Source organism: Ovis aries, chromosome 6 (assembly GCF_016772045.2).
Source record: "Ovis aries strain OAR_USU_Benz2616 breed Rambouillet chromosome 6, ARS-UI_Ramb_v3.0, whole genome shotgun sequence".
Lineage (NCBI taxonomy): Eukaryota > Metazoa > Chordata > Mammalia > Artiodactyla > Bovidae > Ovis > Ovis aries.
In genome coordinates this window covers 103,797,124-103,818,432 of record NC_056059.1, presented here as the reverse complement: position 1 = coordinate 103,818,432, position 21,309 = coordinate 103,797,124, and the positions used below count along the sequence as shown (strand labels likewise).

Genomic DNA, 21,309 nt, shown 5'->3' with positions numbered 1-21,309 from the left:
CTGGCCTCATCAAGATGAGACTATGCCACCTAAGCAACTGTAAGCCTTGGTCTGCAAATGTCACTGAGCCTCAGTCACCAGATGCCATTTCCTAAGGCAGGACCCCAGGGGGTCCCATGGTATCAAGGTACAGCCCACCTGGTATCACAGTGTGCTCCGAGAGCACAAACCTGGAGCCAGGATAAGGACCGCACTCTGAAAGCTGGGCTTTCAGACTCCTTTATGGACTCTAACCTTTATGGTTAGCCGTTCCCTCCGCACTCCCAGGACAGCCCAGCACTGGTTGCCTAGAACAGCCAGCTCTGGGCCCAGAGGAGGTGCCCAAGCCAGCCTGGGGCAAGACAGTACAGGCTCCCAGCTCCCAGCACTGTGCCCAGCCAACCCCAGGCTGCTTTGCGCTGTGAGCTTGACTCTGGGGCCCCTGCCCCTTGCTCTGCCTTGCTACTGCTTTCCATGTGACAAATGGACATTCACTTACTTCCTGTCTATTTCCCCTACACCGGGATATGAGCTTCAAGTAAGCAGGGCCTACATCTGTTTAGTTCTCTCGGTGTTCTCCGCACTTAGTAGAGCCCAGCATGCAAGAGGCACCCCATCAACACTTGCTGAGTGAATGAGAGAATGAATGAGTGACCACAGAAGGCACCTATTGCGTGCCGAATCCTGTGATGAGAGAAGGGAAGCGTATCATCCTTGCAGGACCTGGAGAGGTAGGTAGTTATCAGACCCATCATGGAGATGAGACAAGTAAGTTGCAGAGAAGCTAAGTAAGCTACCTAAGGCCACACAGCTAGTAAGTGGAAAAGAAAGTTTAGTCACTCAGTCGTGTCTGACTCTTTGCAACCCCATGAACTGTAGCCTACTAGGCCCCTCTGTCCATGGGATTTTCCAGGCAAGAGTACTGGAGCGGGTTGCCATTTCCTTCTCCAGGGGATCTTCCTGATCCAGGGATCAAACCCGGGTCTCCCACATTGTAGGCAGACGCTTTATCGTCTGAGCCACCAGGGAAGTCTTGGGAGAAAATGAAGAGAGGAAAACAAGAGAGCATTCCAGAGTGGTGGAAGACCAACCTTGGGAGGTCAGGGAGGAGATACAAAATCAGCAAGGAAAACAGTAAACGAGAAGTCTGCAGATTGAAGGAGAAAAACGGAGAACCAGGAAAGCTAAGGGAAGAAAGTGTTTCTAGAAGAAGGAAGGATCTGACAGGGGCAGCTCCTAAGAAGTGAAGGGGAAGACTGGAAAGTGGCCATCAGATTCAGCAACATAGGGTCCGTGGCCTGGGCAGGGCTGCTTGGTGGGGTGGGAGTTCGGAGGGGGCCAGGGGAAGTGTGGGACGGGGATGGGGGGGGGCGGTTCTTGTCAATGCCAGTGGGTCTGGTGGGCTAGGGACATGCAATGGCCATGAACTCCAGTCCAGCATGACCTGCTAGCCCTGGGGGCCCGGGATGTCCATCCAGCTAGGAATCTGGGAAGGCAGTAATGGAGGCCAGTTACACTTGAACAGGAGACAGAACTGTCTCTCAGCGTGCCATGGAGGTTTATTTGGGGTAATCAACCTCCCCCCACGACCCCGGATCGATTCCAGAGCGGTACATTCTGTCTTCAGAAAAGGATGAACTCCATTTGCTCCAATTGGACTTATCAGAGCACAAACAATAATTCATTCTCTCCTCTGACCTGCCTGCTCTTGCACCCGCAGCGCTTCTCAGAAATCGGCCTCTGCCATGTGCCTCCCCTACAGCCCGAGGAGTAGGAAGCATCTTCCAGACACCCGGGAAAGGGGAGGTTGCTTCCTCTGTTCCATCCTGTGGCCCCACAACGCCCCTTCTAGGAATGCACTTTAGCTAAGCAGAGATTTGGTCTCTGGACGAACACATGGATGTTCTTCCCAGCGACGAAACGCTCAGCCACAACAGACGGGTCAGGTAAATTACATCCAGGCGGTGAGAGCAAACCCCACAGGGAGAAAGGCCAGTGTTGCAAAGAGTGAAAAAGGCAGCGTCAAAGGACAAATATGATTTGCGATTGCAATTTTCTGAACTGTATTTGTTCATCTTTTGCATTTGATCACAACTATGTGTTGAGCAGCTGCCTGCGGCAGGCCCTGCGTTCTGGTGACACAGGGGTGAGGAGGAGGTAGGTGCACCTCCCAGGTGTCGCAGGGACAGCCTAGTGACAATGCACCAGCAGCTACTTTTTCTCTTTATACTCTTCCAAGTAAATTGAATTTTCTATTACTGTTTTACAGAAAAAATGATGCCATTTTTCTTTAAGGAAGGTGAAGTGAAAGTGAAAGAGAGGTGAAGCGAAGCTCAGTCGTGTCTGACTCTTTGCGACCCCATGGACTGTACAGTCCACAGAATTCTCCAGGCCGGAATACTGCAGGGGGTAGCCTTTCCCTGCTCCAGGGGATCTTCCCGACCCAGGAATCTAACCCGGGTCTCCTGCATTGCAGGTGGATTCTTTACCAACTGCGCTATGAGGGAAGCCCCAAAGGAAGGTGAGTGAGCAAGTTTCAGGAAACTACCTGGCTCTAGCTGGGAAGGACAGGAGAAAGACGCTGCTGCGGCCAGCTGCCCTCCAGGTGCAGTGGGACGCAGTTCCAGCTCCACCTGACTCCACCTGACCCTCTCACGGCTGCCCGGAAGGAAAAGATGCTTCCCCGAGAGGGAAGGTCAAAGGCCACACCCCCAGGACACAGCTGACCATTCTGCAGGATGCCCCTGTCACCCCAGAAAAGGGCAAAGGCCCATCGTTTAGAATGAGGCAGACCTGGGACTGAATCACTGAACTTCTCTAAGAAGACTTGGTTTTCACATTTGTTTAATGGGACCCACGTGACTGACTTCATGAAAGTGAAAGTGTTAGTCACTCAGTCGTGTCTGACTCTTGTGACCTGGCTCCTCTGTCCATGGGGATTCTCCAGGCAAGAATACTGGAGTGGGTTGCCATTCCCTTCTCCAGAGGATCTTTTTGACCCAGAGAGCTAAACTGGGTCTCCTGCATTGGCAGGTGGATTCTTTACCATCTGAGTCACTGGTCCTGGGCAAATCCCTGAACTTCTCAAAGACTCGGTTTTCATATCTGTTTAATGGGACCCATAGCACTCACTTCATAGGGACCAGAATTTGAAGTGCTGGCAAGGTGCCTGGCCCAGTGAAATACTCACTAAACAAAACAAAGCTAAATCTATTAGGAAGAGCAATGCCAGCCTCCAGTTGTCTCCATTAAGGCCAAGGTGATCCGTGCTGGATCTGGGCACTGCTAGAAGCCATGGTATCAAGGCACAGCCCACCTGGTATCACACTGTCACAGCCTGCCAGTGGCCTGACAAATGGGAAGGCCCCTTTCCTTCCCAGCAGCCCCTCCCATGCTCACTGAAGATGCTTGGGAAAAGGGAGGTTTCAGATGAGGCTCTGGGCCCAGGGAAGCAAAGCACTTGCCCGAGGCGGCACAGCAGGCTGGACACAGGTAGCCAGACTGGACCACCACTCCGTGAGATCCTGGGACGGCAATCCAGCCATGGACAGCAATGGGAACAGGAATGGAAACCCAGGAGCGTCTGGGGGTTGTGAGAACAGTGGCTGTTAAGTCTCCGGGGCCAGTCCCAGACACCACCTTTTTATCAGACCCTGGACTGGCTGGACCCAAGGCCCCCTGGGTCAGGCTTTCATGACCCCAAGAGCAGAAGAGGCAAAGGGCAGAGATAGGAGGCCATGCCTGGGGATGACCCAGTTTCTTACCCCAACCATAGCACCCCTTGGAAAAGTATGTCATCTCATTAGAAGCTCAGCACACATCCCCCATTTTACAGATGAGAAAACTGAGGCCGCAAAAGGGAAAGTCACAGAGATTCTCCTGCTTAGAAGCCATCTAAGACTCAGGCTGCCTCTGAAGAAAACCCTGACTCCTGAAGGGGTGCAAGCCTTTCAGGGTCTGAGTCACGCCACACCCCCAACCCCACCACCTCTCCCGTAGCCACCTCACACTCCAGGCCCGATACACTCCCCAGCAGGCCGTGGTGATGCAGTTCTCTGACAGAGAAAGCCAATTCCCCACCCCTTTTCACGGCCAACTCCCATTATGCTTCCTCCAGGAAGCTTCCCCAGATGCCTTCCATGTTGGTCAGGTGCCTCCTCTGAGCACCCCCAAACTACAGGCTGAGGGCTGCCCTATGTCTTTGCTCATTTGTCAGCCCTACATGACAATCAGCCGCTCAAGGACAGGACTTGACTTAGAGCTTTGTCTGCTTTACCCTGTGCTCAGCCCAAAGTCTGAGCTCAGTATTTCCAGGACAAATAGACTCCAGTAAACTAAGGCCAAGCCTACTGCTCTCGACACCCACCTTCAACATCTGCCAGGCCGGGGCCTCAATAAATGTTGAGTGTGATGTTGAATGGGACTCAAGAGGGGAAGGTACCCAGGGTTCTGGGCCCAGTCAAACTTGGCCTTGTGTCAAGAACACACCCAAGGCCAGTCCAGCCCAAGGCTTAGAGTGCCACACAGTGTCACTATGATCAGCCCACAGGCAATGACTTCTGCAAAGGCCTTGACCTCCAGGAGCAACTGTGGGTCATGCTTCCACCTGAGACGAGCCTGGTGCCCACTCTGTGCCACGGCTTTTCATTTAGAGCTCACAGCGGCCCGCAGAGCCAGGCACAGCCCAGTCCTCACAGAGGAGCCCAAGAGTCTCAGCCAGGAGATGTGACTGCTCGGCGCCATGCTGGGAAGGAGAGCGGAGCCAAGAAGGTACATTCCAGAAATCACGCTAGCCCTGGGGGGCAACGCAGGACCAGACGGGGTCCTGGCCATCACACAAGTTTCTAGCCAGGGAGACAACGAGGGAAATGAACACATAAATAACCCGGGATTGTGACTGGGGCTAAAAAGAAAGAGGAACCAGGGTATTGGAACCTATAACAAATATCACTCAAGTCATCAGTGGAGACAAGGGCTGCAAATGTGTCAGGCCTCCTGGGACCTGCAGATCACAGACCGGGCCAAGACCAGCTTTAGAATGTGCAGCCCAGTGCGAAATGGAAATGCAAGGGTCTGGGTTCAAAAGCTATTCAGACTTTCATGACGATGACACAGAGCATTAAACCAAGAGGTGGGCCCCCTGACGGCCTCTATGACCTCGCTGTGCGCCGGTGACGCTGGCCCTGGAAGGAGTTTAAGCGTGACTCTATGGGTGCTTGGTTGGGCAGCAGGTCCCAAGCAACATGGGTCAGCTTCTGGCTGATGAGGTCTAGAGTGGGCTGAACGGTGGCCCCCAAAAGATATGTTCACATCCTATTCCTGGCAGCCAGAAACCTGCTCTGGTTTAGAAAAAGGGTCTCTGTAGATGTAATCAAGTTGAAGATCCCAAGATGAGAGCATCTAAGATTAGGGTGACCTTGACCTTGGACTTCTGACCTCCCAAACATGTAAGAAAGTAAACTTCTGTTGTTTTAAGCCACTCTATTTGTGGGAATTCTTTATGGCAGCCACTGGAAAGCAATACATTGGGAAGGAGGAAGGAAAAAGCTCAGGGCACACTGTTTAATGACTTAAGATAACTTAGCTTCTTAGCGCTGAGCCCTGCCGCTTTCCCTGCTGCCTTTCACATCAGTCATAAGCCAGCACACACCACCCCACAGGCAACTCCCCTGTCCTTCCCTCCCTCATAGCCTACCATCTCATGATTTACACACAAGGCTAGCAAGCTGAGAGGTCTGTCCGCCCAGCTCAGAGCAGAAGGGAAACAAATTCGCTTCACTGTGCAGCAGAAACTAATACAACATTGTAAAGCAATTACATTCCAATAAAAAAAAAATTAAAGAGCAAGGACATCAGAAGGGCAAAACAACAGCAGAACGCACCACACAACTGGCAGATGGTATTCTGCAAGAGGCAAACAGATAGGAAAATGAGAAGAGAGCAAAGATTTTTCTAGAGAGCAGAGTTTTTTGGCCACACCTTCCACCCCGCAAAAAATAGAGCAAATAATAATTCCTTTAACACTTAAAAAGTCTGCAAGGTCTAAAATATTAACATTCTGAGGACATCTCGTTCTCCAGTTATAGCAAATTAATAAGGTGCTCATGCGCACTGTCCACACTCTTTTCTTATTCAACACGAGTGTGAAATAGTCAGTGGAAGTTTCAAAAAATTATAAGAAGTGATAAGTAAAGTCAACCAAGTCAGGGCTGTCCTGACACGTTTTCGAGGCTCAGGTGTGAAGAGCTGGAAGGGGCCCCCAGAACGAGAAGCAGGGCTCAGTCACTCAGCCCAGCCCTGCCACCAACCTCTGTCATTTCCTAGGACTTTCCAGCCACAAAGTGGAACGGGCCACACATCCAGTGTGTGGGGACTGGCCTCACGGCTCCCTCCAGGGCAGACCTCCTGCAGCCAGGATTCCAGGGCCTCTGCGTCCCGTCACACACCCCAGGACCCCGGAGCTGGCAGGCCTCGGAAGTGATGACAGAACAGCCACCGGCCCCAGCAATCCGGGAGCGCCTGGCCGCCTGGGCCCTATTCTACACCTTCTGGGTGGCACTCAGCCTTCACCTTGGCCCCCAGGGCTCCTGACCCTCAAGTGTCCGGCCACCAAGCCTTGTTCTCCCCGGTTCTCAGAGGTGTCCCCTCCTGCAATGGCTCTGGCCAGCCCTCACCACTTCCTGCCTGACCGTGGCTTTCCCTGTCTCCTGGTCTGCACGCGGCCCCCCTCACCCAGGGGCAGTGGGGTGACCCTCCCCCACAACTCCCTGCTGACCACCTGCAGGGGACAGGGCCCACGGGCACAGAGGGCAGCCCTCCATGCAGCCCGAGCCAGTGGGAGCCACCGTGGGCCACACCTGCCATCCCCTCCAGTCCTCAGCACATGTCTCCCCCTGCCTGGCAGAGCCACCCCCGGCCACCTCCTAATTGTCCCCAGGAATTGACTCGGGCCAGGCCTCCTCCCTCTTTGGCCCCACAGGCAAGGTTGGAGTGTCCTTGCAGCCCAAGCCTCATCAGGATGACTCTCAGTCACCACCTGGACTAGGAGGCCAGCAGGGTTGGGGATCACCACAGGAGAACATACCCATTCTACAGATGAGGAAGCTGAGGCCCAGACAGGTCAGAGTCACTGGGATTGGGGGCCCAGCGGGGACAGGAGAACTCATCACTCCTCCAACCCCACCAGAAGGTAAGCAGAGCTTGCCAGGTGCTTCAGAGGCTTTAGGGTGGGTACCACCCACATAGTCACCATGGGCACACTGAGGTGCCCTCAGCTTCCACGGCCCCACGGCTGGGGGCACCAGTGATGTCATTCATCACAGCAGCTGGGTGCCTCACTCCCAGGCTGGCTGACCCTTCACCTAGGACCCCCTCATTCCAGGGGCCACCAGAGCCAAGATTCCACCCCACCAAGGCTCTCCCTACACCCAGGGCCACCCACGCCCACCGAGCTGGGACTCTTGGCCCTTGCTACCAAGTCTCCCAGCTGCGAACCCTCCCACCACGGGGCCTGCATCAGGCTGACCTCCTTTGCTAGTCCAGGTTATACCTTTTGCATCCAAGGAACCTCTGAGGATCCCTCTAACGACAGGCAGGGGTGGATTCTGTTGATGTTCTACATACATCACGCAAACACACACATACATCTCACAAGGCACACATTATACTGAAACACACACCCAACATACAGGCCACACATTCATGCAAAGAAGCACGCACACTGCATATACACACACACATAGCACACATATACCACAATGTACACGCTGTCCTGAAACACACACGCAATGTACACATCACACACATGCACCACAGAGGAGTGAGTACACATACACAAGACAATGACCGAATGCTTGTGTGTCTCCAGTGTTCATAGGTCGAAATCCTAATGTCTGATGTGATGGTATATTAGGAAGGGGACCTTTGGGAAATAATTAGATCAGGAGAGTGGAACCCTCATGAAGAGGATTAGCATCTTTATGAACAAATAAGGTAAACAAAGATGAGGCCAGTGGGTGGGGAATCTGGAGCCTGTCATTCCTCTGTAGGAACCCCATATGGCCTTCCAGCTTCTCCACAAAGTCCTTCCAGGGACAGGAAGGCCCCCATGGGATCATCTGCTCCCCAGGACAACCTTACTTTAGAAATCACTTAATTTTTCTAGCCACACACACACAAACCAAAAGGGCCACCTTCTGCTGTGAGCACCTCCAGCACCCGCAAGCCGCCCCAAAAGAGCCCACTCCCCTGGACACACAGAAGGCTCTTTAGAGACTAAAGATGCCCATCACACATCCCGCATCGTCCTCTCCTCCAGGTGATGAGGCATAAGAAGAGCGAGTGCTCACTGATGGGAAAGGCGATCCTGCCAACCCGCACCCCTCATCAGGCGCTATGGTCAGCCTTTCAGAGGACAAACCCATTGAAGTCTCCCAGCGATTATGCTGCAGGTGCTATTATTACCCCACCTTGCGGATCTCTCTTGAGAGTCCCTTGGACTGCAAGGAGATCCAGCCAGTCCATCCTAAAGGAAATCAGTCCTAAATAGTCATTGGAAGGACTGATGTTGAAGCTCAAACTGCAATACTTTGGCCACCTGATGCAAAGAGCTGACTCATTGGAAAAGACCCTGATGCTGGGAAAGATTGAGGGCAGGAGGAGAAGGGGACGACAGAGGATGAGATGGTTGGATGGCAGCACCAACTCAATGGACATGAGTTTGAGTAAATTCCAGGAGCTGGTGATGGACAGGGAGGCCTGACCATGGGGTCACAGAGAGTTGGACACGACTGAGCAACTGAAGTGAACTGAACTGAACCTGTGGATGGAAAAACTGAGGCCCAAAGACCCAAAGACAATTAAATAAGTTGCCAGCAGTCGTCACAGTTGGAATAGAGGCAGGCAGATGTGGATGCCAGTCCCAGGTCAGTTCCCTCTGGTCTGTAGTCCCTGACCTGGGTTCTCCTGGCCCCAGTTCCCCACTCTGTGAAGCGGAGCCATTCTTCTCGCTGTTGAGAAGGTCCTGGACAGTAGGTGCTCAGTGAGTGGCATCTCTCTGTGGGGCTGGGGCCAGCCAATACCAGTTTCCTGTGGGTGTGTTTTTCCAAACATGCAGACATAGTGTTCCGTGTCCCCGAGCTGGGCACCACGGTTGGTGGGGTGGATGGAGCTCAGAGGAATGAGGGTGGAGGAGGGGGTGAAGGGAAGCCTGGGGCTTGGAGTCTGTCCCCATGGCAGGGCACCTAGCTGGCAAATGGGCTTCTTCAAGTGGAGAGAAAAGAATGGATGTTCCCTATGGACAAAGCCCAGCTCTGGGGGACACACAGGCCACGGGCCCCTCCTCCCACCACTGACTTTGCTGCCTACCCTTCACGGGTAGCACCCAGACCCATGGTGCCATCTGCCAGATTCCTCCTAGTGTTCTTGCTGTTCCCTGCACCGGCCACCTGCAGCCTGTGTGTTCAGTCACTCGGTCGTGTCTGACTCTTTGTGACCCCGTGGATTGTAGCCCACCAGGCTCCTCATTCCATGGAACTTTCCAGGCAAGAATCCTGGAGTGGGTTGCCATTTCCTTCTGCAGGGGATCTTCTCAACCCAGGGATCGAACCTGGGTACCACTGTGCCACCTGCAGCCTGGTGGACTTCAAAACAGCCTCTCCAGTTCCCCTACCCCAGTCACCCACCCAGGGCCACAAGGGGAAGCCTCCTGAAACAAAATCCTGCCTGCTTTACACCTCTTTCCAATACTTTGGCCACCTGATGCCAAAGAACTGAATCCTTGGAAAAGATCCTGATGTTGGGAAAGATTGAAGGCAGGAGGAGAAGGGAACCACAGAGGCTGAGATGGTTGGATGGCATCACTGACTTGGACATGAGTTTCAGCAGGCTCTGGGAGTTGGTGATGGACAGGGAACCCTGCAGTCCATGGGGTCGCAAAGAGTCGGACACAACTGAATGACTCAACTGAACAGAACTTTGCCCCTCTACCCAGAAAATAATCAAAACAACAACATTAATTATAACACACCATGTCAACCTGCTGTGGTCCCACTGCCTCAAAGGAAAGTCTGAACATAGTGAGGGGATGCCTTGCGAGGTTCCTGCCATTGGGACCAACAGCTGCATCTCCTTACGTCTCCTCCGCATCTGCTTGCCCAGCTGGATTCTCAACTCCTATGAAACCATCTTATTCACTTGACTCTCCAGTACCAAGCAACGTGCCTGCCCAGAGAGGTGTTTGGTGACATCAGAACCCCTTGTGGACGTCTACTGAACTGTGAAAGCATTACATACAGTCCTTTCACATCCAGCCCAGGAGTGGTTTCACAGCTACAAATTTAAGGCAGGACATACCCTTCAAGGGATGCAGGGTTCCTGAGTCCTTGGTAAAAATAATCCCCCAGCCATGAAGCCAAGCATCACTGTGTAAGAACTGACTTCTGTGTGGACAGAGATGTGAGTGCCCATGACAGTGAGTTTGGCTCACTTGCCAGCTGAATCCACACACCCCCTCCCATAGTCAGACATGGTTCCCAGCAAAATCACAAGCTCACAGCATCAAGGACCTCGGTCTTGCCCTTGGGTAACCATGTTGGGTGCTGAGAGTGGCTTGGCAGGTTGAACACGTCACTCCCTCATTTGCTCAGCACAAGCTCTCGGCTTGCCTCCTACCTTCAGGCACTGTGCTGGGCATGGGACCACGATACTGAGTATCTGCCCTCCCCTCCCTGCCCTTGGGATGATGCTGACGGCCTCTCCAGCCCAAAGCTCCCTTCTCTCAGACCCCTTGACGCTTTCCATATCTCCATATGCAGAATAGGAGGAGACCTGTCCTTTGTACCTTAAAACAGTCGAAAGACCATTAGAGGGAAATTTCTCCAAGGACCACCACTCTTCAATCCCTAGAAAAGTAACAGGAGGTCAGAACGCCCCTTCCTTTTGATGGCAGCATCACCTGCCACCGTCACTTGTCATTGTCACCCCGGCCACAGAATCAGCATGATCACCTTAAAAGTCAGGGTCATGGGAACGGTTGCAGCCTTCACAGCAAAGGACACCAACTTTGACAAGGATAGGAGGGCCAAGGAATCTTTGGACAGCCTCCGTCACCTGGTTCTAACATGTCCATCTTAATATGTCCCAAAGAAGTAAAGTGCAGCCAAGTTCAGGGAAGGGAGGCCTTTCTGAATTTGGGAGACTCTGGAACAGCAAGACTCATACCCAGGGACCCAGAGAGGGCGCATCGAAACTTGTGGGTGCCACCTCCCCAAAATACCAGAGAAAGTGAATAGTAAGGTAACACTGCAGTTATTCGCCCTGTGGCCACTTTGGCAAAGTCTTGCCGAAGGAAGAGGGTGGAGGGGGCCCACCATAGGAGGAAGGAAGGGAGGAAAGATGGAAAAAAAAAGTATGAGGGGGGAAGGGAAGGAAGGAAGGAAGGACATAGAAACAACGGAATCAAACTTCCAGTTTCTGGTCTGGTGTGTAAGAAACTTGGGAGTCATCACTCTCATTCATATAAGAAAAAAGCTGAACAAATGGAGAATCAGTCACTTTTCTTGTCTCCATCAGAGAACTGAGATCATAGGGCAAATGGCTGTTGATAGGTAAACACAAAGAAAAACAACTTACCAAAACGGCAACCCAGGAACAGAGATCTTTGTGGGAACCAGTTCAGTTCCTTTTACCAAATACTTCCTGTCCAGCTTTTAACAACAATAACAACAAAATGACAAAGCCTACTAAAAGGCAAAAAAAAAAGTTTGAAAAGACAGAACGAGCATCAGGACCAGACTAATATACGGCAGTGATGTTAGAATTGTCAGACTGAGGTTTTAAAATGATTCTGATCAATATGCTAAGGGCACTAATGGAAAAAGTAGACAACATGCAAGACTAGATGACTAATGTCAGCAGAGACGGAAATTCTAAAGAAGCACCCAAAACCCTGGAGATCAAAAACACTGTAACAGAGATGAAGAATGCCTGTGATGGGCTCCTTAGTAGACAGGTCATGGCTCAGGAATCAGTGAGTTTGAAGATATATCAATACAATCTTTCCAAACGGAATGCAGATTTTTAAAAACACTGAAATGAATAGAATACCCTGTAACTGTGGTATAATTACAAAAGGTATAGCATATGTATAATGGGGAAGAAAGAAGGAGCAGAAGAAATATTTGAAGCAATAATGTCTGAGAATTTCTGAAAATTACTGATTCCAATCACAAATCTGAGACGCTCAGAGAACACCACACAGAATAAATGACCCAAAACCTACACCTAGGTATATCATAGTGAAGCTGTAGAAAATCAAAGACAAAGAAAAACCTTGAAAGAATCCAGAGGGAAAAATATAACATATAGAGAACAGAGCAAGGATAAGAATTAAATAGGAATGCTTCATTATAAGGTATTCATACTACACATGAAGCAATATGGTGCCGTTTGAAAGTAGACTTGGGTTGGTTATATATATGTACTGCAAACTCGAGGGTGACCCCTAAAAAATAATCTTTTTTAAAGAGGTACAATTGACATACTAACAAAGGAAAGAAAAAAAATGGAAACATATACAATGCTCAATTAAAAAGACAGAAAGCAGAGAGGGGAAGAAAACCAGAAACAAACAGGGTCAAAAATAGAAAGCAATAACAAATATGATAGACATTAATACAATCACATCGATAATCACTCCAAACATCAGTGGTCTAAGGGGCACAACACACAGCAAGGTGACTGTGGCTAGCATAGTTAACAATATTGTGTTGCATACTTTAAAGTTGCTAATAGAATGGATCTTAAAGTTCTCATCACAAAAACAGTAATTTTTGTAAATTTGCCTGGTGACAGATGAAGACTAGATTTATTGTCATGATCAATTTACAATACATATAAATATTGTATCATTTGTTGCTCACCTAAAGCTATTATAATGTTACATGCCAATTATACCTCAATAAAAAATAATCAATGGTCTAAGTACATCAATTAAAAGACAGAAACTGTTAGAAGGGCTCAAAATACAAGACCCAACTATGGGCTCTCTACAAGGAAACACTGACCTTGTAGGGCTTGGATGCGAAAAGCCAGTCAACTTCTACGCATTCATCGTCAACAAAAGGAAACGAAAGCTCAAATTGACACCCAGTGTTTATCTCTCAATGTTGCCACAATTTCCAAGCTACAACCCAAAAGGTACAACTCACCCCTTTTGAATTAAAGAAAGATCTTTGTAATGCATTCAATAAGATTAAAATCGTATTATAAAAATGATACTCAAGAAGCACATTATAAAATAACACGACCCAAAGGAATACCAGCAATCATAATGATGGTCTAAATTAAATCACAAAGACAAAGCCCATGCCAATTAGAGTCGTGAAGTTACCTATTTAGGAATCTCAGCGTGTGCTCCTGAATATTTTATGAGAAAATCTCACCCCCAGCATCTCCCACCATAAATGGGATTGTAACCCAGTTCACAATTTCTTTGTAAGGCTTCAGTTCAGTTCAGTCGCTCAGTCATGTCTGACTCTTTGTGACCCCATGGACTGCAGCACACCAGGCTTCCTTGTCCATCACCAACTCCCGGAGCTTGCTCCAACTCATGTCCATTGAGTCGGTGATGCCATGCAACCATCTGTCATCTTATGTAAGGCTTAGCAGACTCCTAAATACAAAGATTTTGTTTCCATATGAAAAAGCTTATTTATGTTTTGAGAGGGAGAGAGGGAGAGCAAGAGAGAGACGGGGCCAATGTTACACACCCAACTCCTTAAAAAATGTATTGAAAGTCTACAAACAAATTAATCCTTGTATTTTGTAATCAGATTCCCTTTACCTTCTGAACTCTTATTCTGTCCACGGGTCTCTTTTGCAACCATGATATAAATACTCAATATGGGTGGGGGAGGGGTTAGTTTTATCGAGTTTCTTGCAGAGCTTAAAGCTCTGGGGCTGGAACCACATTCTCTGAGGCCCTGGCACCTCTGGAAGTGGGGTCCCTGCATGCTCAGCAAATCCCCATTCACTTCCCTCCATTTCGCAGACTCCCCTACAACATGTGAGGGTCACATGACTGCCTGGTCAATGATGTGTGAGGAGCAATGACCTCTCTCCCTTCTGTGCGAAGGCACATAAGAGCCAGTGTGTTTCCTCTTCTCTCTCTTCCTGCTGCACAGACCTCAGAAGTCATGTGTGGAGATGGTGGCCTGACCAGATGGGGAGGGCTGGATCCCTGAATCACTGTTGGAGGAGAGCTCCAGTGGACCTGCCCCAGCGCATGGGTGACCTAGAACTGAACTTTCAGGGTTCTTTCGTTACTGCAGCACGGCCTCATAAACCTCGCTGATACTCTCCTCCTGAAATGCCCATCCCCTTCCTTTCCACCTGTCCATCTTAAAAATTCAGCTGGGGCATCACCTCCCCCAGGGACCTTCCATGGATGCCACTTCCTACCCACCCCCCAAAGGGTAGGGGGCTTCCTCTTCACACCCACAGTGCCCTGGGCTTCTCTTCCTCACAGCCTTGACCACACTGCGTTGGCACCGTCTTCACCACTAGACTAGGCACTCTGCGGCAGTGAGACCGTGGCATTTGCCTTGGAGCAGCTGGCGAGTGCCTGTGAAACAGGAGATTGCATGTTCACACAGGTGACATTGCAGGGCCCTCAGGCACACCGCATATGGCCCAGGGGTAGAAAAATAAATCTCATCCGCCCTCCTACCAGAACTTCAAGTCCAGCAGGGAAGGGGTGATGTGTCCATAATTGATCGCAGCCCCAAACAGAAAATGATAATGCGGGATAACCCTCTGGGGAGACCCAGAGGCAAGAGACGTGGTTTCCAGCTGGGGGCTGGGTGATGGAGGCAACGTCTTGAGCTGGCCCCAGCCAGACAGCAGGACCTGGGCAGAGGGAGATGAAAGGTGCAGGCCCATTTGTTGAGTCTGGGGGCTCGGGCTGGCTGGCTCAGCCTCCTCGGGAACCCCTCCTCCCCATCCCCCAGCTGTGGGAGGTCGCCAGAGCTGATCCACCCGCCTCCAGGGATGGGCACTTCCCAGACGCAGCCTGACCCATCCTCAATAAAAATGCCATCATGAACAAAGCGCTATGCAGAGTGAAACAGGCTAGTGCCCTTAATAATCACTGCATTAAAACCCTCACAAACCCTTTGGGAAGTCATTTATGGCCCCCTTTTACATGGAAGGAGAGGATCTCAGACCCACAGCCTGCCTGGATTTGAATCCAAACACTTGACAGCCAAGTTCCTCCCCAAAGCACTGCCCAGTAGAACTACTGGCTCCCACAAAAATGCTTACAAATGTTTTCAAATCACCACCTAACCCCTTGATAGAGACTGGGGTCTTGGGGATAAAGAAATAATGGGAGGGGGAGATTTATATAGTGAATGGACCACTCCTTCAGCACTTATGGAACTGTTCTGGCTTCCAACAGGCGCCTGTGAATCCATAGTTAAGTCTCTTTACACCCAAATAAACAGAATGGGTGAATTTAACTCAGATGACCATTATATCTACTACTGTGGGCAAGAATCCCATATAAGAATGGAGTAGCCATGATAGTCAACAGAAGAGTCCAAAATGCAGTACTTGGGTGCAATCTCAAAAAAAACAAAATGATCTGTTTGTTTCCAAGGAAAACCATTCAATATTACAGTAATCCAAGTCTATGCCCCGACCAGTAATGCTGAAGAAGCTCAAGTTGAATGGTTCGATGAAGACCTACAAGACCTTCTAGAACCTACAACCAAAAAAGATGTCCTCTTCATTATAGGAGACTGGAACGCAAAAGTAGGAAGTCAAGAACTACCTGGAGTAACAGGCAAATTTGGCCTTTGAGTACAAAACAAAGCAGGTCTAAGGCTAACAGAGTTTTGCCAAGAGAACACACTGGTCATAGCAAATACCCTCTTCCAACAACACAAGAGAAGACTCTACACATGGACATCACCAGATGGTCAATACCAAAATGAGACTGATTATATTCTTTGCAGCCAAAGATGGAGAAGTCAGCAAAAACAAGACTGGGAAAACCACCAGACCATCCAGGTATAACCTAAGTCAAATCCCTTACAATTATACGTGGAAGTGAGAAATAGATTCAAGGAATTAGATCTGATAGACAGAGTGCCTGAAGAACTATGGATGGAAGTTCGTGACACTGTACAGGAGACAGGGATCAAGACCATCCCCAAGAAAAAGAAATGCAAAAAGGCAAAATGGTTGTCTGAGGAGGCCTTACAAATAGATGAGAAAAGAAGAGAAGTGAAAGGCAAAGAAGAAAAGGAAGGATATACCCATTTGAATGCAGAGATCCAAAGAACAGCAACAAGAGATAAGAAAGCATCCTCAGCGATCAATGCAAAGAAATAAAGGAAAACAATAAAATGGGAAAGACTAGAGATCTCCTCAAGAAAATTCGAGATACCAAGGGAACATTTCATGCAAAGATGGGCTCGATAAAGGACAGAAATGGTATGGGACCTAACAGAAGCATAAGATATTAAGAAGAGGTGGCAAGAATATACAGAAGAATTGTACAAAAAAGATCTTGACCCAGATAACAATGAGGGTGTGATCACTCATCCTGGAATGTGAAGTCAAGTGGGCCTTAGGAAGCATCACTACAAACAAAGCTAGTGGAGGTGATGGAATTCCAGTTGAGCTATTTCAAATCCTAAAAGATGATGCTGTGAAAGTGCTGCATTCAATATGCCAGCAAATCTGGGAAACTCAGCAGTGGCCAGAGGACTGGGAAAGGTCAGTTTTCATTTTAATCCCCAAAGAAAGGCAATGCCAAAGAATGTTCAAACTACTGCACAACTGCACTCATCTCACACACTAGCAAGGTAATGCTCACAATTCTCCAACCCAAGCTTCAACAGTACATGAACCATGAACTTCTAGATGTTCAAGCTGGATTTAGAAAAGGCAGAGGAACCAGAGATCAAATTGCCAACATCTGCTGGATCATCGAAAAAACAAGAGAGTTCCAGAAAAACATCTACTTTTGGTTTATTGACCATGCCAAAGCCTTTGACTGTGTGGAACACAATTAACTGTGGAAAATTCTGAAAGAGATGGGAATACCAGACCACCTAACCTGCCTCTTGAGAAACCTATATGCAGGTCAGGAAGCAACAGTTAGAACTGGACATAGAACAACAGACTGGTTCCAAATAGGAAAAGGAGTACATCAAGGCTGTATACTGTCACCCTGCTTATTTAACTTATCTGCAGAGTACATCATGAGAAATGCTGGGCTGTAAGAAGCACAAGCTGGAATCAAGATCGCCAGGAGAAATATCAATAACCTCAGATATGCAGATGATACCACCCTTATGGCAGAAAGGGAAGAACTTAAAGTTGAAAGTGAAAGAGGAGAGTGAAAAAATTGGTTTAAAACTCAACATTCACAAAATGAATTCACAACATTCACAAAAAGATCATGGCATCAAGTCCCATCACTTCATGGCGAATAGATGGGGAAACAATGGAAACAGTAAGAGACTTTATTTTGGGGGGCTCCAAAATCACTGCAGATGGTGACTGCAGCCAGGAAATTAAAAGACACTTGCTCTTTGGAAGAAAAGCTATGACAAACCTAGATAGCATATTAAAAAGCAGAGACATCACCAACAAGGGTCTAGTCAAAGCTAGGGTTTTTCCAGTGGTCATGTATGGATGTGAGAGTTGGACTATAAAGAAAGCTGAGCACTGAAGAATTGATGCTTTTGAACTGTGGTGTTGGAGAGGACTCTTGAGAGTCCCTTGGACTGCAAGGAGATCCAACCAGTCCATCCTAAAGGAAATCAGTCCTGAATATTCATTGGAAGGACTGATGCTGAAGCTGAAACTCCAATACTTTGGCCATTTGATGTGAAGAACTGACTCATTAAAATGAGAATGGAAATGAGAATGGAAAAGACCTTGATCCTGGGAAAGACTGAAGGTGGGAGAAGAGGATGACAGAGGATGAGATGGTTGGATGGCATCACCAACTTGATGGACATGAGTTTGAGTAAGCTTCGGGATTTGGTGATGGACAGGAAAGGCTGGTGTGCTGCAGTCCATGGGGTTGCAAAGAGTTAGACATGACTGAGTGACTGAACTGACTGACACCCAAAGAACCATGAGAATATTTAAGCACTTTTGAAATATTCTATTTCAGCACCCCAGCGATAATATCTCTTCTGGCAATGAGGGAAGTGCCAATTAGGGACAGAGGAGAATGTGCTAAGTGTGGGCACAGAGTCACCCCATCAAGCCTCGCGAGCCCGAAAAGGAGGCTTATGTGGAATACTTTGTACACAAGACAGCTCAGGCCCAGAGGGGCTCAGCCTCTGCTCACGCTCACACAGCCAGAAAGGGCCCCTGCCGTCACCACTCCACCTTTTACCCCTTTATTGCTTGTTTTTCTTCCTTTTGATGGTGCTTAAAACTAGTTAATAGTCAAACTAAGGTAAAGAATCTAGATTTCCGAGAAATGACCAGCCCAGGAAAAAAAAAACAAAAACAAATCAGGTCTGTTTCCCCTCCACTGTGGTCATCTGATTGGAGCCCACAGGGCAGCAGGTCCTAATCGCACCCAGAAAGTTCCTTCACCTTTCAGCCGTGCCATCAGCACCCGCTGCCCTGTTCCACACCCCTATCTAGAGGGGCCCGACAGAGTTGCAACTGAACAGGGATGGAAATGGGGGTGCCCCAGAAAGCTGAGTTAAAATGAAAGAGGAAGACACAGCAGTGTTAAACGACACAGTGGAAAATCCAACACTTCATTCATGCTCACTACGAATAGACCCTGCCTCACTCCACCTCCCTTACACTCCACCAACACAACATCTCTTTCTAAAACCACAGGATGACAGTGGAGTGGAGGGTTCCCAAGGGCTGGCTCTGGCATCAGACTGAGCAAGCTATAGTCCTCATTAGCTGTGTCTTTCTGAGCACGTTACCTGCCCTCTCTGAGCTTCAGTTTCTCCACCCAGGAGTATGAGGAAAGTAATAACGACCACCTCAGGGGGCTAGGTTGTTGTGAGTACAGCATGAACTGCATTAACTTGTTAATTAAGTCACAATTTAATTTTTATTGTGATTAATATTAATGAGTATAAATAGTTAATAAGTATTACATGTTCATTGTGGAAAATGTGAAGAAGACAAAGACAAAATTAAAAATCACTTATTTCCCCACCCCTCTGGGAACAGTGGGGACAATTAATTATTAACTATTAACCATTTCATCAGTTAATATTAATAATTAATACTCTGACAGACACCCGCACATACACACACATGCAGATACACACACACACACACACACACACACACACACACACACACACTACAGTAGAGGCCAGCCCCACTCACCTCTGAACTCCTCTGAAACCTGGGTACCTCTGTCCCTCCCCAACTTTAACATGAGTTTAAGGGTGTCACAGGGACTTCAACATTTCATTGTTGAAAGGGTTCCATACTAAGTACAAAAACATTTGAAAACCACAATGTCAGAACATTTCATGATACTGAGAAATATTCTTGATGTATGTTACAGGTTAAACTCCTCACCCTCCTGTAAAGATCTGGATGTTGAAGTCTTAACCGCCCAGCATCTCAGAATGTGACCTTATTGGGAAAAAAAGGTCTTCAACAAAGTAATCAGGTTAAAGTGACGTCATCAGGGTGGGTCCTAATTGAATACGACTGGTGCCGTGCAGAAAGGCACATTTGGAAAGACAGGCACGCAGAAGGACAGCGTGTGAAGATGAAGGCAGAGATCGGGGGGATGGAGCTATAAGCCTAGGAACCCCAAGAAGGGCCAGCAAGGCCCCAGGAGCTGGGAAGAGGCCCAGAACAGATCCTTGCTCACAGCCTCAGAGGGAGCAGACTGCAGCCTCCAGACCTGGGAGACAGTAAGCTTGTGTCATCTCAGCCGCCCAGCGTGTGGGCCCTTCAGCCAGCAGGAAACTAATGCAGACTATTTACTAAGTAGTGGCATCTGCATGTAAACTGCTGTCCCAGTGTTTAAGGAAACCACTTAGTACACGCAGGGAGAAAAGACTGGCGGGAGTAGGATAACGGTGAATGATGGTCCTTCTGCTGGACTTTGAGGTTGTCCCCTGCTGTTCCTCTCCTTTATTTGTGGGGGAGGGGCTTGTTGAGAGACAGACAGACTTCCACACACACCTCCCCCCATGGAGTGGATGGCTCAGCTGTGGGGGTGCAGCCCGAAAGGCTGTACCGAGGGGCATCGCTGGAGCGTGTACCGACGGCCTGCACGGGGCCTGACAGACGTCCAGTCTCCCCGGGTCAATTTTAGGCTGTTCCATGGGCACAGACTGGCCTTTCTCAGACTGCTCTCCTGGGTCAGAGACGAGCCCTCCTGCTGCTGTAAGAGAACAGACTTGACAGTCACTTTGCAGGGAAATCAGTGACTTTTAATCTCTTTGTCTGTCTCCTCCAAATTTCCCACGTGAACATGCAATGCTTATATATAAAAAGGGGGTTAAAAAATATGGATACCTATGGCTGATTCATGTTGAGGTCTGACAGAAAACAGCAAAATTCTGTAAAGCAGTTATCCTTCAATAAAACAATAAATTCTTTAAAAGAAAAAAAAAAATGCTCAGACATGGACTTCCCTGGTAGTCCAGGGGTTGGAAATCTGCCTGCCAACGTAGGGGACATGGGTTCGACCCCTGGTCTGGTAAGATCCCACCTGCAGCAGGGGAATTAAGCCTCTGTGCCACAATTACTGTAAGCCCTTGCACCCAGAGCCCTGGCTCTGAAATGAGAAGCCCGGGCACCGCAACTAGAGAAAGCCCACGTACAGCAACGAAGACCCAGTGCAGCCAAAAATAAAATTGAGTAGTTAACTTCAAAGGAGTTTGCAATGACCAGTCATACCTCCTCCCTTTAAAAAAAAATGCTCAGACAACTTGATAGAATAGTATTTCTCAGATATGATGGAAGGTATCCTTTGGGCACTGAGAAAGACGTAATTAAATAAGAACTGCAATCAAGATAATTAATGTCAACTGAAAACACTTTAAGAGGGCACCAGTGAGAAGCACTTCAATGCCTGTGCTGTAGCAGACACTCCAAAACAGTGTCCTTCTTCCCCACCCTTCACAGAATCAGGAACTGAGGGTTTGAGACGGTGAAGTGCTCTCCCAAGAGCCCAGAGCTGAGCCATGAGGGAGCCAGAGGTGTGGAGCCGTAATCCCAGCACAGCGTGTGCACGGAGCCCAGCACTCACAGTGAGATGAACATTTCTGAATGGAGGGTGCCTCCCCGCCTCGAAAGGTT

The 21,309-nt window shown here is 48.9% G+C and overlaps 1 protein-coding gene across 10 annotated transcripts in view; it reads right to left on the bottom strand.

Moving 5' to 3' along the window:
• The window catches only part of LOC101113239 (janus kinase and microtubule-interacting protein 1), a 130,136-nt gene that overhangs the window by 46,492 nt on the left and 62,335 nt on the right, over nucleotides 1–21,309 (bottom strand). The gene's annotated exons all lie outside the window — the stretch shown is intronic.